Source organism: Zonotrichia albicollis, chromosome 8 (assembly GCF_047830755.1).
Source record: "Zonotrichia albicollis isolate bZonAlb1 chromosome 8, bZonAlb1.hap1, whole genome shotgun sequence".
NCBI classification, from domain to species: domain Eukaryota; kingdom Metazoa; phylum Chordata; class Aves; order Passeriformes; family Passerellidae; genus Zonotrichia; species Zonotrichia albicollis.
Genome location: NC_133826.1, coordinates 16172948 through 16187597, shown reverse-complemented (window position 1 = coordinate 16187597; position 14650 = coordinate 16172948). Strand labels below are relative to the sequence as shown.

Genomic DNA, 14650 nt, shown 5'->3' with positions numbered 1-14650 from the left:
GATGTTCATTACATGCTATACTATCTTATTCAAAAAAACCCCAAAACTCAGAGTACTCTATATAGACATAAACATTACAAAGGGACTGTTTCTGAGTTTATAGGAAGTATGGAAGAGGCTGATTTGGGAAAAAAAAGTCATTCCTAAGTAAAACTCTTGACGGAGAACTTTAGTCTTTCATTAGTCTGTCCCCTAATGAAAAAGCTCCTTTTCTAGCTCATTGTGCTTCAGTTATCCTATTTTCTAAGTCATATTCTTTAATTCTTAAAAATGCTATTAGAAAAGATATCATCTCTGGTTATATACTCTTCCTCTATTCCCTTATGCCACTTAAGCACTTATTGCTGTGGGCCACTCCAGTATAGAACACTCCAGAGAAAACAACTTAGCCCTGAGTTATTTCTCTCACTTCTTTGGGTCACACTGAATTAGGAAGTAAGCAATCTTCTCCCACAGCTTTCTGGTACCATAAATGATTTGCTGGGAACCTCAGCTCTTCTATTATGAAATGTAACTAGAAGTTAAAAGGCATATAAATTACAGATGTGCTAATTTTGTGAAGCATGATGAACTTCCAACTACCAAGTTTATATATCTGCAGAGAAGGGAAGAAGAGGGAAAACTAAATGAGATACATATCTGATTATAACACAGGAACAAAAAGAGCAAATCTACTTTCTCTCTGAAATACTTTATGTTCTCCATGACTGGATGCAGTCTCCTCCAAAGGAACTCAGCAAGTTCTCTAGATCAGTTGCCTTTCTGCCCCAGTTTTTCCTGGTTTTCCTTCCTCACATCTTTTTTCTTTGCCTTCAATTTTTCCTATGCTCACAGTCATCCGTGGACATTCAGTGCCATGGCTGCAGCAGCATGACCTGGTCACATCCAAGAAACCCCAGGAGAAGCTCTGCACAGCTACAAACCACAGCAGACAAAAGAGAGCACAACAAGGGAGTCCAAGGCCACTGTCTGGGCTGACATAATCTACAGGGTGACATAATCCTCACTATTCAAAGTCATTGTAAGACTATGATAGAATAAAGTGATTTCTCCTCTCTTGAGGATCACAGAAAGCATCAGAAGAACTGCTTAGAAAGTCTTGACCAAATCACTCTGACACATTAATTTATCCCTCTTTGCCCACTTTCCACACAGCAGCTTGATTTTTGAGCAAGGAATAAAAATGGAGAAACAGGCACTGTTTAATTAAAAGCTGCATCCTTCTGAAAAAGCACATAGTGTACAGAAGACATGAGGGTGTGTCAGAAGAAGTGAACCCAACCCAGACACCTTCACATTTTCAGCTCCTCTCCAGCCCTTGGCAGAAACATGCACAGTTTCCACATACCCATTGACATTTCCATCCTATGTGAGGCTGCACCAGTTGCAGTTTCCACAGCTAATGACTGCATCCTCCCACAGCTGCTGGTAGTACAGCATGCCTGCTTTACAAATAAACACAAGGCCACAAAGACCTTTCTGGGTGAGTGAGCTGCATTGTGGTCCTCATACACTCCCTCCCAAACAGCTGAAGCTGCACCTTAAACACATTAACTGTGCTTGCCCTTGATGCCCCAGCTGGAGGCTGTCCCAGAGACATCACTGTTCAGCCAGATCATCCTTCCCATTCCAAGCCTACAATTACCCATTCTTTCTTTAGTCTAGAACCATATGGCTTATTTTTGCAGGCAACAATGCAGCAGAGCCAAGCCAGAATCTCTCTCAAGATGCTTTTTATCTCTCAGAGCTTTTTATCATCTGCCCTCACACGGGTTTTCAAGAAAGACATGCACAACTCAAATGTCAGCACACAGTTTCTAAGTCAATGTGCAGCAGTGTGAGGTAGACAATTTCTTTTTACCAATTTCTCTCAATCTACAACTCTCAAAATAGGCATGATGGTCCTTTTCTTTTCTCTGCCCATTAAATTATATATATTTCACTCTACAGCCTATAAACTGACTCACATTATTCTGAAAAAAATTTGGAAATTCCATTTTTTGCTCCTTACAGTTTCTTTCATGGTTATATGCCCAACATACGTCAAATCCAGCAATTTCCTTCCTCAGAGTTTGAGTTCCTCTACTAGACGTTTTCAAGATGTAACATACACCTTAAAGTGTGAGAACTGAATGAATGAACTCCAACCATGGAGAAGTGTGAGATGATATTTCTAAGACAGGCTAAAAAGCAGGAGTGGAGCTTGTTCCTGAGACAGAAATGGGCAGCAGGAAAAGGAAAGGAATTTCTGGGGAAATATTTCCTTTGGGAAAAAAAACCCCTGAAAGCTATAATACATTGCAAAGTACTTTTGTCTCCTCTTATTGACTTACTTTTTGTCTCTTTCTTATCGAGAGCCCAAAACAGATTGTAAGAAATACAGAGACAGTCAGACCCAGACTGTGGTGATCTTCATTTAGGAGGAGCTCCCTGCTGTGGGAAAATCCAACCTGAGATCTTCCCTGAACTGAGGAAGCAGCAAACCCTCCACACTGCCAGTGTGGCACCCAAGAAGAAAAGATCCCACAATATGCCCTTGACAGTCCATTAGCAATATTCGGGCTCATTACCAGTGAGATGTATTTCATGTGAAAGAGCCACTTGGGCAGAAGGGGCACTTGAGGTAATTAAGAATCTATTTACATTTTATAGAGCCATTGATGCCCTTATGTCCAAGGAACCCATATTAAAAGTGTGCTCAGGGTATTTTCCTATCAATAAATATTAAATGGTTAATCTGCACTTGGTCTGCTAGCTGCCTGCCATGGCTGCAAGCTGTTAGCAAGCAGTAAGAAGCAGACAAAAGAATGTGTCAGACCAGAAACCAATCTCTCAATCTATTTCTTTTTTCTGGGTAAGTTTCCATTTATTATGTGGTACACTCTCTTACTTTCATGAATGAAATATAGAATATTAAAAAAATGAAGAAGTCTCAAAACTGTAAGAAATAAAATGAGCTCTTGATTTAAATGTACTGTTAACTAAAAAAAAAAAATTAGCTTGGAGTGATCTTTTATTCATTCAATTCTCAAACACCTCCCTGTCCATCTGAAATAATTTTTAAGTGCAGAACAGATCCAATCTTATGTGTCCATTTAAGTTCTGCTGGTGCCTATTCTAACTCTGGGTTGTCTCAGAGTGCTCTTGCTAGGAACAATAAACAGCAATCTAAACTCATCACAAAATCACCTTAAGAAATGCAGAAAGTAACAGGAATTAATCAGCTGAACAGGCAGTCTTCCATTGCAACCCTTGTTATTTAGACAAGTGCAGCTAATATACATAATGTAGCCATAAATAATTAAGTAAAATAAATTACAGCCCAACAAAGTCCACATTAAACAAGACAGGCCTCTCTGAAAGTCATGTGGGACTTACTATGTGAAGATCAGAGTGAAAAATGAAAGAGCGTGGCTCACATGATCTGTCTGTTGCTCTAATTTTTAAAGATGATACCTAATCATTGTAGAAACTCTTGCCTAAGAGAGCTGGACCATGCTAGAGCTGATCTGAGTCATAAAACAGCAAGAAAATGAAAAATGATGAAGAAATGAGCATGTACATTTTGCATCATGCTCTTATTGTCATGACTCACAAACCCAACAGACAGAAGAAACTCCACCTAGAGCTGTAAATTCTGGTCAGCTCAATTATTTCACATGTTGCAGCCTGACTTAAGTTATTCAGAGCAGAGAAAGGCAGATCCCTGATGCACCCTTCCATAGTGCTGGACAGGGTGAAAATAATAAATTGGTCATTGGGAAACACTGGATGAGAAACAGCATATTTCATATTCTTCTCCCATAGCTGCCTCTTGATGGCAGTAAATGGTTTTGCCATGGCAGTCATAGCTCAGCAGACAAGTCCTGCAGCCAAGGAGAGTCTATTTCCACTCCCTGTAACATCACCTTCCTTCCATGGCAGCTGACGTCCCACGCCCTCCTGGCTCACAAGCCACAACACACAGCTCTATGATTTGTCAGTTTTTAAAGACTGCTGGGAGCCTTTTGCTGAAAACCATCAGGCCACATTGACCTAGACCTATGGGAAGTCAATAGTTAGGAAATCACTCTGTTTTCCCCTGATAATTACACTGGGTCCCAGGAGTGGAGATGTGGCATTTCCAGTACATCAGAGGGCCTTTCAGGAGAATTGCATCAGGTTTTGATGTTGCTGACTGTCTGCTTCTCCCCTAAGCACTTGATATTCTTCAAAAAATAAAAATAAAAATAAATAATAAAAAAAGGGTACCTTTTGATGCTTCCACTTCTATTAAAAGAACTCAGCAACATCTCCATTTCCCTATCCAGAATAGGCTTTGTGGCCAATGGAGTGGAGGAGTCAATGTTAGAGGCCTTGTCTTTTTCCACAGAAAGATCTGATTCTCACCTCCTACAGGTTTGGGTTTTTTCATTTTGATTAGTCTGTTGTAAAGGGTCTGTGGCAGCTCTTACTGATGTCAAGTCCTCTGAACATGTGAGCCTTGATATCTCAGTCTTGAAAAGGACCTGCATGTAGAGAGAAAAGGAGCAATGATTAATCAACTGTCTTCTAAACGTAGAAGCTATTGCCCAAAAGCAGAATTATGGTGCCTGCTTGGATTGCTGTCCAGATTATTTCCTGGCTGGTTGGAGAGAACAGCACAATTTGCACAATGAACATGGTGTTGTGGGCAGATTTTCAGTCCAAGTAAGTGATCTTGCACAAGTAACAAATGTCTGTCTGATGATAACCCCGTAGCTGCAGCCAACAGTGAGAGGCAATACAGAGCTAACTCACCCCTAGCAAGAGGGAGGAACAACATTTCTGAACACACATTCATTTATCCCATTCTGGACAGATGCTGAGACAAATTTCTTTATCTATGTATCAGTTTTGCTGGTTAGCAGGGTTGCATGGATGCACAGGAACCTGCCTTTCCTAGTGGAAGTCCTGGCTCCTTCCCAGGCTCCTGAAGTGCTGCCCACTCTGTGGCAGTGGGTGGTAGGACAGCATTCCACATCACACAGACCTACCATGGGCATCCTGAGTCCTGCACTTGGGATTGCATGAGGAGCTCCTCCAAAGTTTAACTGCAGCACCCCTTCAGGACTCTGCTTGCACAAAGCATGGTTAGATCAATATCCTTCCAGAGCTTTACAGGTCATGATGGTGGATATTGCAAATTACTAACAAAAGAACAGTTATTCTGAAGGCTGGAGACTAATTGTTTGTCAAGGGGTAGTGATGAACAGGAGCTGAAGGTTTTAAATAAAATGAATCAGATTGGGAGAGGACTAGAGGATGAGGGAGGCATTTTTAGTAGGGGTATCTGGATACAGGAATAACTTTTGCTATGGATTCTGAAACTTGTTGTTATTCTATCTAATAATTCATTTAATGGCATGAGAGAAGATTCTTACAGAATCCATTTTTCTAAGTACAGTAAAACTGCCAGGCTATCTGCCAAAATTTATTTTGATTTGTTTTGAGGTTCAAGGAAACCTACCAACCAAAGATTCAAGACATAGCTCTGTCAAAAGATATTTACATCACCCATCAGCATTTCAATTATACACATCAGGCAGAGCTGTAAGACCTTATGAGAGGTCTATAAATTGTAAGATATGCATAGAGAAATCAGATATGTGGCAAACAAGGCATAGAGCAGCAACATTAGCTTGCACATCAGAATCTTAAAAAGCAGATGCAATTAAGAGACAAGACAAAGAAATAAATATCTTGTGAACCTTTCAAAAGGCCAACCACATTATTAAAATAATGCTTAACAGTAACACTTAATAAAGGGAACATCATGATTGTGTGAACTAAATTTTCAGTCATAATGAATGCTACAAACTTAACCTCCCAAGTTTAAATAGGGTACAATGCCTTGGGAGAGATACAAGAGAAATTATTTGATAAAGGTGACGGTTTTTCACACCTGAAAATAATGTTTTTCTACCAGGCTGTCTTGATCAACAGTGTGTAGCCACACATTAAAGATAAAATCTCAAGACTTACAGTGTATACTTGTCACTACTTGCATAACTTAGTAGGGAGAGAGGATCACAGAGATTTTGAACATAATTTCCTACACTACAGGAGATTAAATAGACTATATTTGAAGAAGGCAAGAAGCGACTCTGGCACCTGGATAGCAGAAAGTAAGCTTCAACCAGTTTCTCCATCATTTATTCAAGATATATAGTCTTGTCTCCTATAAAATTTAGGCATAAGCATCCTGTGCAGCAAGGATGTGTATCTGATTTAAACAATTAATTTCACAGGAGTGGATTTCTGTTACGGCTTTCCTGGCACAAACTAAAATCATTACATAAATCAGCTGGAGAGTGGCAATTTTACCTATATAAAGATTGATCGAACATTCACAGCTAGAGTTTGTTCTGTTCCCCATACTCATCAATATAGAAGCAGCTGGGATCTGAAAGCTTTTCTGGGGTAAAGGCAACACTAAAGAGCATGCTGGAAGAAAACAATCACCACATCAGAGATATTCCCCAGATCATTGTTCTGTGCTACAGCTCCTTTCTTCATCTATCATGCTTTCTCTGATTGCTATTCATTTCCTTATTTAATGAATATTGTAATGAACACAATGCATTTAAAGATTCATTGAGGTTTTTTTATTATTATTTTTAAATGCATATTTACCACTATATATCCTGAGAGGGAATATTAGCAGCTCTATTAAGTGATGATCTCGTTACCATGATAAATGTGTATCCTGTGATAGATTTAATGGGAAACCAGTGTACATAACTTACCAACAAAACTAAATCGTGTATCATCTATTTGAAAACTGTCACCTTTTTCTAACAGATAGGAAGTATTTTCCCAGTGTCTGTTGCTTATTACACTCTGCTCATCAAAGGGACTCTGACATGCCAGCATCTCCTATAACAAAAGAAAAATATACAGTCAAAACCAAAATTTACCCAAAGAGGGAATATATTTGTTGGCTTCAGTGGCCATTAATTAAGACAGACTGAACAAAGCCAAATGATTTGTCACCTTTTAATAATTTAATTGGCTTATTTTCTTATTATATACATACATTCTCACATTAAACCCTTGAATCCTGTGCTGGTAAGTACAGGGTCAAGGGCACTGGTCCTACTGCAAATGGCATGTAAGGGCTTGTTTTGAACAGTCGGTGGTACTTAGAGATTGTCTGGTTTCTATTCTGAAAAAAGCTCCCTATAATACTGAAGGAATGGATAAGAAATTTTATCCAGACCAAGAAATTTTCTGTCTGGATCATGCAGAACAGTTATTTCTGATATGGTTCTAGTATTTTCTTTTGTTTTCAGTTGGTTCTGTTTTTTTTAAGTTTAGTTTTAAAGCCTGTACTTGAAAATTTGTTTTAAAAAAAGCTTTCCAACACTGGAATTTTTAGTTTCAAGAATACTGAAACAAAAATATTTTATTATTACCCTTACCCAAATGGAATACTCATTCACATTTTTTCCCCCATATAAGATTTTGATTTGCTTGTTATTTTCCAGAGAAAGAGTAATGGGGGAAAAACATGCCCTGATTTAGCATAGACCTCTGCATGCCATTGGACCCTTTTCCAAAGAGGCTGGCTTCCTTCAAGGAACTGAAACTGGGACACTGAGGATTCTCCTGCCTATTTCCCTGATAAAGCATAGCTGATGTATTGACTTTAAGACCTGGATCCCTCTCATAAGGTCATTTAAGCCCCCTTACAGGACTGCTCGCAGAAGGTCCAGAAAGAATGAGCTGCCTGAAGCTCTCCCAGAGTACAGCTTGATACAGGTGTTTTTCTTTTCCTGCTGAACACCTCCTCATGAACACCACACAGCTCCCACAGCCACAGTGCAACTTCAAACACGAGGAATTCTGGGGAGTAACAAATTATGGAGCTGCATTGTGTCACCCATCCCTGCCACCCCGGTCCTACACCCCACTCTTTGGCTCCCTCTGCCCTGCAGCAGACCCTGCTGAGCTCTCACTGCCCCTCTGGTCAGGCAGCAGTGGGGAAGAAGGGCTGAAAATGGATCTCTGCAAGTGAGGGATTCAACCTCTTCTGTCCACTGAACTGCTGGAGTCACACTGCCCTGTGCATGGAGGGAGGCAATTGGGCCGGGTGGTGCTTCTGCTCCCAGGCAGCAGGGAAAAGGCAGATGATTTCCCTCCCCAAACAACAAGCATTAGGAAGAAGCTCCTTGGCATGCACAAAGGGAGACTCCTGACTTTCTTAGGTTTACTCCAAGTGAACTTAGAGAGAAAATAATGAGATATTACAGTACTGTGCTTTTAAATTCAGTCTTCATTACTTCCTCTCCCATTGCCTCTGTGTCAGATTCACTCAGTCCTGCTCAATAAATGTGTTAATAGTACCTGTCCAAGACAGTCAGTGCTAGATATGCTCCAAATTTAGTCCAAGATTTAGATTACCAAGACATTTAATTTCCTTCTATAAATGATAGTTAGTTCTTTCGGTCATTTTCAGTTCTTCAAGTGAAAGAAATAATGAGCCTAAGAGTAGGATCCATGTCTAGTCCTGGAGGCTTGACTCCAGCAGAGCTCCTGCTGTCCTCAATGACTGGAATCTTGCTGTGGATGTTAGACCTTCAGAATCTGGATCAGTACACTCAAGAATGTGCAAAACTGGTACAATGTGGCAACTGATCACAAGAGGTGGATGAGAGGTATTTTCATCATTAAGGAACAGGAGCTGCCCTATTTTAACGCTTGTTGTAAGAGCTATTTTTACATCTCAGCATCTGGAAAAGACATGTCTGAAAAATATGATTTTCAATCAGTGTGAAATACCTCCTTAAAATTCCTTGTGTTGGTGATGTGCACCCTCCAGGCACCTTTGAAAATGTTGGGGAGAAATATTCCTCTATTGAAGTCAGTGAGAGTTTTGCTACTAAGCTCAGTAGCACTGCATCTTGCAGCTGTCTACTGACTTCAGTCATTCTGAGTTCTCTGGTTGGCTGGGTTATTTAAAAGGTGTGGGAGGAAAAAGACTGTCTATACCCAATTTTTCCACCAACAAGATCACTACTGACTTATTCTCCATTTAAGCCATACAAAGGTGTCACAACTCCATAAAATGCATGTGTTCATACATTATTCCTAACAGTCTTCGTATATATTATATATTATATATTATATATTATATATTATATATTATATATTATATATTATATATTATATATTATATATATTATGCTATATGTTATATATTGTATATAATATATACAACAGAGTAGGTCTTTAATTTGCCTTTTCTATATTATTCAAATTATTTACTTTCATTAATGGGAAATAATAAATAAAATAAAAGATCTTGTTTTATAGGGAGGTGTCTGTAATAGTCTACCCCAACAGACCAAATCACCACATCTTGTAACGGTAGTACATTACACCATTACATTACAACCTAGCTGTGTCTATATATGTGGTTTACATTTTCTTTTGGATTCACTGCACATTTCTACAAGATTCATTTTAATACACTGAGAAGTGGTTGTTCCTTAAATGTTTATCATTAATGTACCAAATGCACTAACTATAAAATGATTAAACTAAAGTATATTTTGTAGGATGACAAGCCCTGAAATGCTGCCAAATAAGAGACCTAGTGACCGTAAGTCTTTTTGACTCTGTCACACAAAATAATTGGTAAGTGCTATGCCTTCATGCTTGTAGAGGAAATAATATGAGGGGGGGAAAAACCCAACAGGTACAGGGTCAGTAATAGCAACCTCACAGAAATACTGTAACACTGCTGGCATTAATAATTAAATGTACAAGAAATCTCAATAAATATTAAGTTATATGCTAAAGAAATCTATTCCAATGTCTTTTTGCATGTGTGTGAAGACAAACTGATTTGTATCAGAGAAATGGGAAATCTGTTTTAGTCAATCTTTTTTTCTAGTCAGAGCTGTAGAATTATAAAGCACAAATCTGCTTAAGTTGGTCTTTTTTACATTTATAAAGGGCCACACTTGATTTAGCAATACTATTTTTATGTGTAATGACATGGAATCATTTATTATACATTCTGCTAATCTTCAGACTTACATTTTGACAGGATTAGGAATTTATACAATATGTAGACTTTAGGATGCACGTTAAGACCAAGACACTTCAATATATTTGGTTTTTTGCAAGCTGAGACTGAGTATGTGAGAAAATCATCTTGTGCTTCCTGCTCTCTGAACAACAAGCAACAGTAATCCTTCTGATGGTAATCATACTATTTTCTGTTTAAGATTACATTTTGTTTGTACATTTATAGTGTCACTTAAAACAAAATCCAGCAGGGTTTTTTTTTTAGGTATCTTTTAAGAGAAGTGAATATTTTAAGAAAATGACATAGGAACTGAGTTTTCTAAAAGGTACATACTTCCCAGTATGTATTTTATAAATATTTAAATGAAAGATGATCAGAAATGTATAAATAATTGTGTTAACACTTTAGGAATTGTTACTGTGTTCTGCAGCTCAGTAATAAGTAGATTTCCATACTGAAGGGATTAAAGGACCTAGATTGGGTGAACACAGAAGCTGCATTGTTTATTTCTTTTTCCTATACAGCAAGCTGCATCACTGTTTTTGATACACAGACTAGTTAAATGTGATATTCCCATCTACAGAAGGTACATAATGATAATTGGCAAAATTATTTACTTAAAAAATTAATGCAGAAATTTACAACAGATTATTTTCAGTCCTAGAGGAACTTATTATTCATTTACATGAGAATGGCAATTCAGTGTGGCAATAGAAAGCTTCAACTGCATCCCCGCACTTTATTGCCTTAGGTTTGCAAACTGCTTTAACAGCCATCAGCCAAGAAATGTACATGTCATCTGCAAATCACAAATCACAGATCTTGACTCGAGTGATTGCACAGGGAGAAGTGCTGAAGGGTTCATAGTGGCCAGAACAAGACTTAAAAGTGATGTGAAATAGGGAGCAAAAAGGGCTGCAATTGCCTTGGAGCCTAAAATAGACTGAGCTTCAATGCCATGGAAAAAATCACCAGCTTCTCCATCATTTCTTTAAAGGTCAGAATTTTTGTAGGTGGATTGGGAGCGCAGTGGATTGCAGATGCGTTTAACAGCAGGGTATTTTCCGCTGCCATGACCAGTTAAGGAAGATTTTCAAAAACACATCTGCTGGTAAACAGTTTGGCCCTACTCTGGGTCAGCTGCCTTATCTGTGCTCATTGCTGCATGAATTCTTACCTGGATGAAGTCCCAAACCTCACATCAGTCAAAGTTAGGCTTTCAGTACAGTCCATTACATTTTTTAGAGAGGTAACTCCGTGGCTTTCGGTTGGTTTTATGATGCAGGTCTGCTTCTTCCCAAATGTATGAAGCACACTGGCAGGAGAGACAAAGGCTGCTCCTTCCCACTTCCTGTTCACATTTCACTCGTCAGCAGGCAGAGCACATCATGAAAGAATAAATGAGGGGAAAACAGATGACTTAAAGAGTAGCAAGGACGAAGAGAGAGAATTTCTTTGTGCGGCAAAACAGGGCTGAATTCCAATATAATTTTGCATCATTTCAGACAACTAATATTATTCAGAAATTGATTTAAGAGGAATTCATACACAATTGCCTTCAGACTAATGTGGAAGGCAGTAAATCTATCTTCCTTTTCAATCTCTCCTACTCTGCAGGTGACTAAATGCCCTCGGTTTAAGATTTCTCTTTCTCCAGCCTGTTGTAACAGAATCTGAAATACTGTTTGTTACTGGAGAGGTTAAAAAATGATCCTCTTTATTAAATGGATGAACCAAAATGCAATTAAATAAACAAAGATCTTTGCAGGTTCTGTTTTATGCTGGAGAGTGTCTACACTTTACACATATTTGTATGAAACTTAAATATCTCTAAGTAATTTAACTTTTCTAAATGTTTATTAGTCCATGGTGAGTGCACTGGATCCTCTTCTGGGATCAAGATATGAATTTATAAGAAGTGTAAAGTATTTAGATAGTTTCAAACATATTTCAGAGCACTTGTAACATCTGGGGAATGATTTCTACTTGGCTATTCTACTGTTAACTTCAGAGAGAGATGTAGGCAGTTAAACAAGCTGAAATTCTGTGTACCAGTGATAGCTGAGCCTGTTGCCTAATGGTTGTTATGAAGAGGGTGTTGTTTCCTTGGAGTGCCTTCCCTCCCAGCTCGACCTCTGCCACCCAAATAACACTAGGCAGAAATGAGCTTCTACATTTCTATAAAATAAAATCTCCACCAAAAGTACATGCCATGGGAAGAATTGAAAATTCTTCCTGACATACTTTCCTGGGAACTGAGACATTGGAAGAGCCTCAGAAAGCAAAATTAAGTAGGCAGTGAAAACATAACAGCACTCTTAATGAAATCCTCTGCCTTGGTCATGAAAAGACATTTTGCTGGGGCAGCCTACATCTATGCAATCACTACATCTAACTGAAGAGGCTTGCAGTTATGTCTTCCCAAATAGCTCTCATAGTGCACCTGAAAGGTTTGTCTGCACATTTATTATTCGAAGGTTATGCTGTTCACACCTTGGACTTGGATTTTCAGTTTAAAAAGAACAATGCCATATTTTTGTTCAGTTTTTATCTCACCTTGTGTTCACCTCCAGTGGCAACTGCTTTTTCTACTGCAGCCCATCACGAGGTGGCTTGTAACACCAATCACAGTCAAAGGCTATCTCAGAGGACCAAGCATGAGTTTTTAACATAGCCAGGAAGCACTGGAGAAACAGTAGAGGAGAGAGAGAAGGTGAAGATACCAGAGTCCACAGCCACTGGTAGTTCAGCATTCAATAGGAAACTCTATTGCAACTGGCTGAAGCCCTTGTCTCTATGATAGAGCCCAGTTCTGCAGCTAAACCAGACTTTCCAAGTTCCCTGCCAGTTTTAAGGGTCCTGCATTTTTTAACAGATGCTGCTGCCACACTGAGGAAGAGCTGTGATTGTACATTATGATGTTCCCTCCTTTGTTTTCACTTAGCCAACCTAAAGAGATTTTATTCCACTTTTTCAAACTCCTTTGGTTTTCTGTCTTCTTAACAGAATAATACTAAATTTTGTTGCTTCTGCTTTTGTACTAAAGCTACTTGTGAGGGTCATAAACCCATAAGCCAAGGATGACTTTCTCACCTCACTCTTACTAAGGCAAATCTCCTTTGCTTTATCTGGCCATACTCAACAGCCCCTCTCCACTGAGCTGCCATGAGTGCTGAGGGGAGCAGACAGGATGTTTCATGAGGAGGGAAAAGAACTGACCTTCTCCTTGTAGAGGCAGCTTTCCTCAGGTGCACTGGCTGTGACAGGGGCCTCTCCTGCACAGAATGTTCTCTGCACCTGTACAGGGAAGCAGGAGCAGAGAACTGCATGAGCTGAAAACACTGAAAGAGAGGATCAAAAATGTCACAGACATGGTGTAAGAAATAGAGGTCGGGATGACCACATCCCAAAAAATTAATTGGACTGATAAGCCCTCAGTGACATGGGAAGATGGGAACACTATGGTTTCAACTAACAGCCAGTGACTGACCATAGCCTGGTCACTATGAAGACTTCATGAGACTTTCAGAGTTCTTAGTATTTTCACATGTATTTTCCAATTCAATCAAATGGCTTTTTGAGGAGACAATAACATAACATGAAATTAGTCCCACTGCAAATCAGATTTGATGCCATTTCTGAACCTTTGCTTCTCTCTTTCTTTCTCAATGTCCTTCTAGCCCAATCAGACAATTTTCCCCCAACATTTGCTAACAAGGGAAAGCAGTTCATTTCATTATTTCTTGTTTCTGGTTTAAACTAGATGGTTCCAAAGTTATAACATTATCAATACCATTATCAGTTGGTGACTCCTCTGTGCTTGAAGAAGGACAGAAGTGAGAGGGCAACCCATAAGTAAGTCTGTCATTACTGGGAAAAACAGATGGATGAAATGTCTACATTTGCTCCTCTTTACTTCCTTCCCTTTCAACAATTATCTAAGGCAGCTACTGAGGCCTAACTACTGAGGATCCATGCAAATATCTACTGTGCTTGTCTGATCAATGATTCAATAGGCAAAGAGGGGCCTTTTTTCCATGCTCATCTTTGATTTCTGCACAGAACTATGCTAAGCTTGTGTTTCTCAGATGAAAGCAAGTGGTACAGTTTATGCTAAAATGACAAAACAATTTGAAAGCGAATGTGTATAACGGAAAGAAGAACTTAAGCACATGGTTGACATTATTACGTTTATTTCTCAGTGAGACCTGTCTTTTCATGACACTAATCAAAAAACTGGGTCACCTCACAATGGTAATTTCCTAGGAATCTTGAAATTCATGAGTCAATTTGATCCCTTTTTAGCTGAACATTCACTAAGCACAGTGAGGCTGGTGGAGCTCAGCTAGCTCATCAGACTTGTCATCGACTATATGTGAAGAGTTTATATCCTTAATGGGATCAAAGGTTTTATCAGTGATCCTTCGTAAATGTAAACAGATGAAATATTTTTCTATCAGCATTGATTCCACACCTGACATTTCTTCCGTTGATCAGTTAATGGTTATTGTCCATTATAAAATCAGAGACAAGGAAGGTTTATTACTTTCTTAACAACCAAGAACCATGCCAAAGAACACCCCCTACCCTCCC

At 39.0% G+C, this 14650-nt stretch overlaps 1 long non-coding RNA gene across 1 annotated transcript; it reads right to left on the bottom strand.

Moving 5' to 3' along the window:
- Positions 1-4236: 4236 nt before the first annotated feature.
- Positions 4237-11556, bottom strand: LOC113458612 (uncharacterized). Its single transcript, XR_003378999.2, has 3 exons — positions 11235-11556; positions 6768-6897; positions 4237-4508 (listed from the first exon to the last, which is right to left on the bottom strand). It is a non-coding gene; the product is annotated as an uncharacterized LOC113458612 (long non-coding RNA).
- Positions 11557-14650: the final 3094 nt, after the last annotated feature.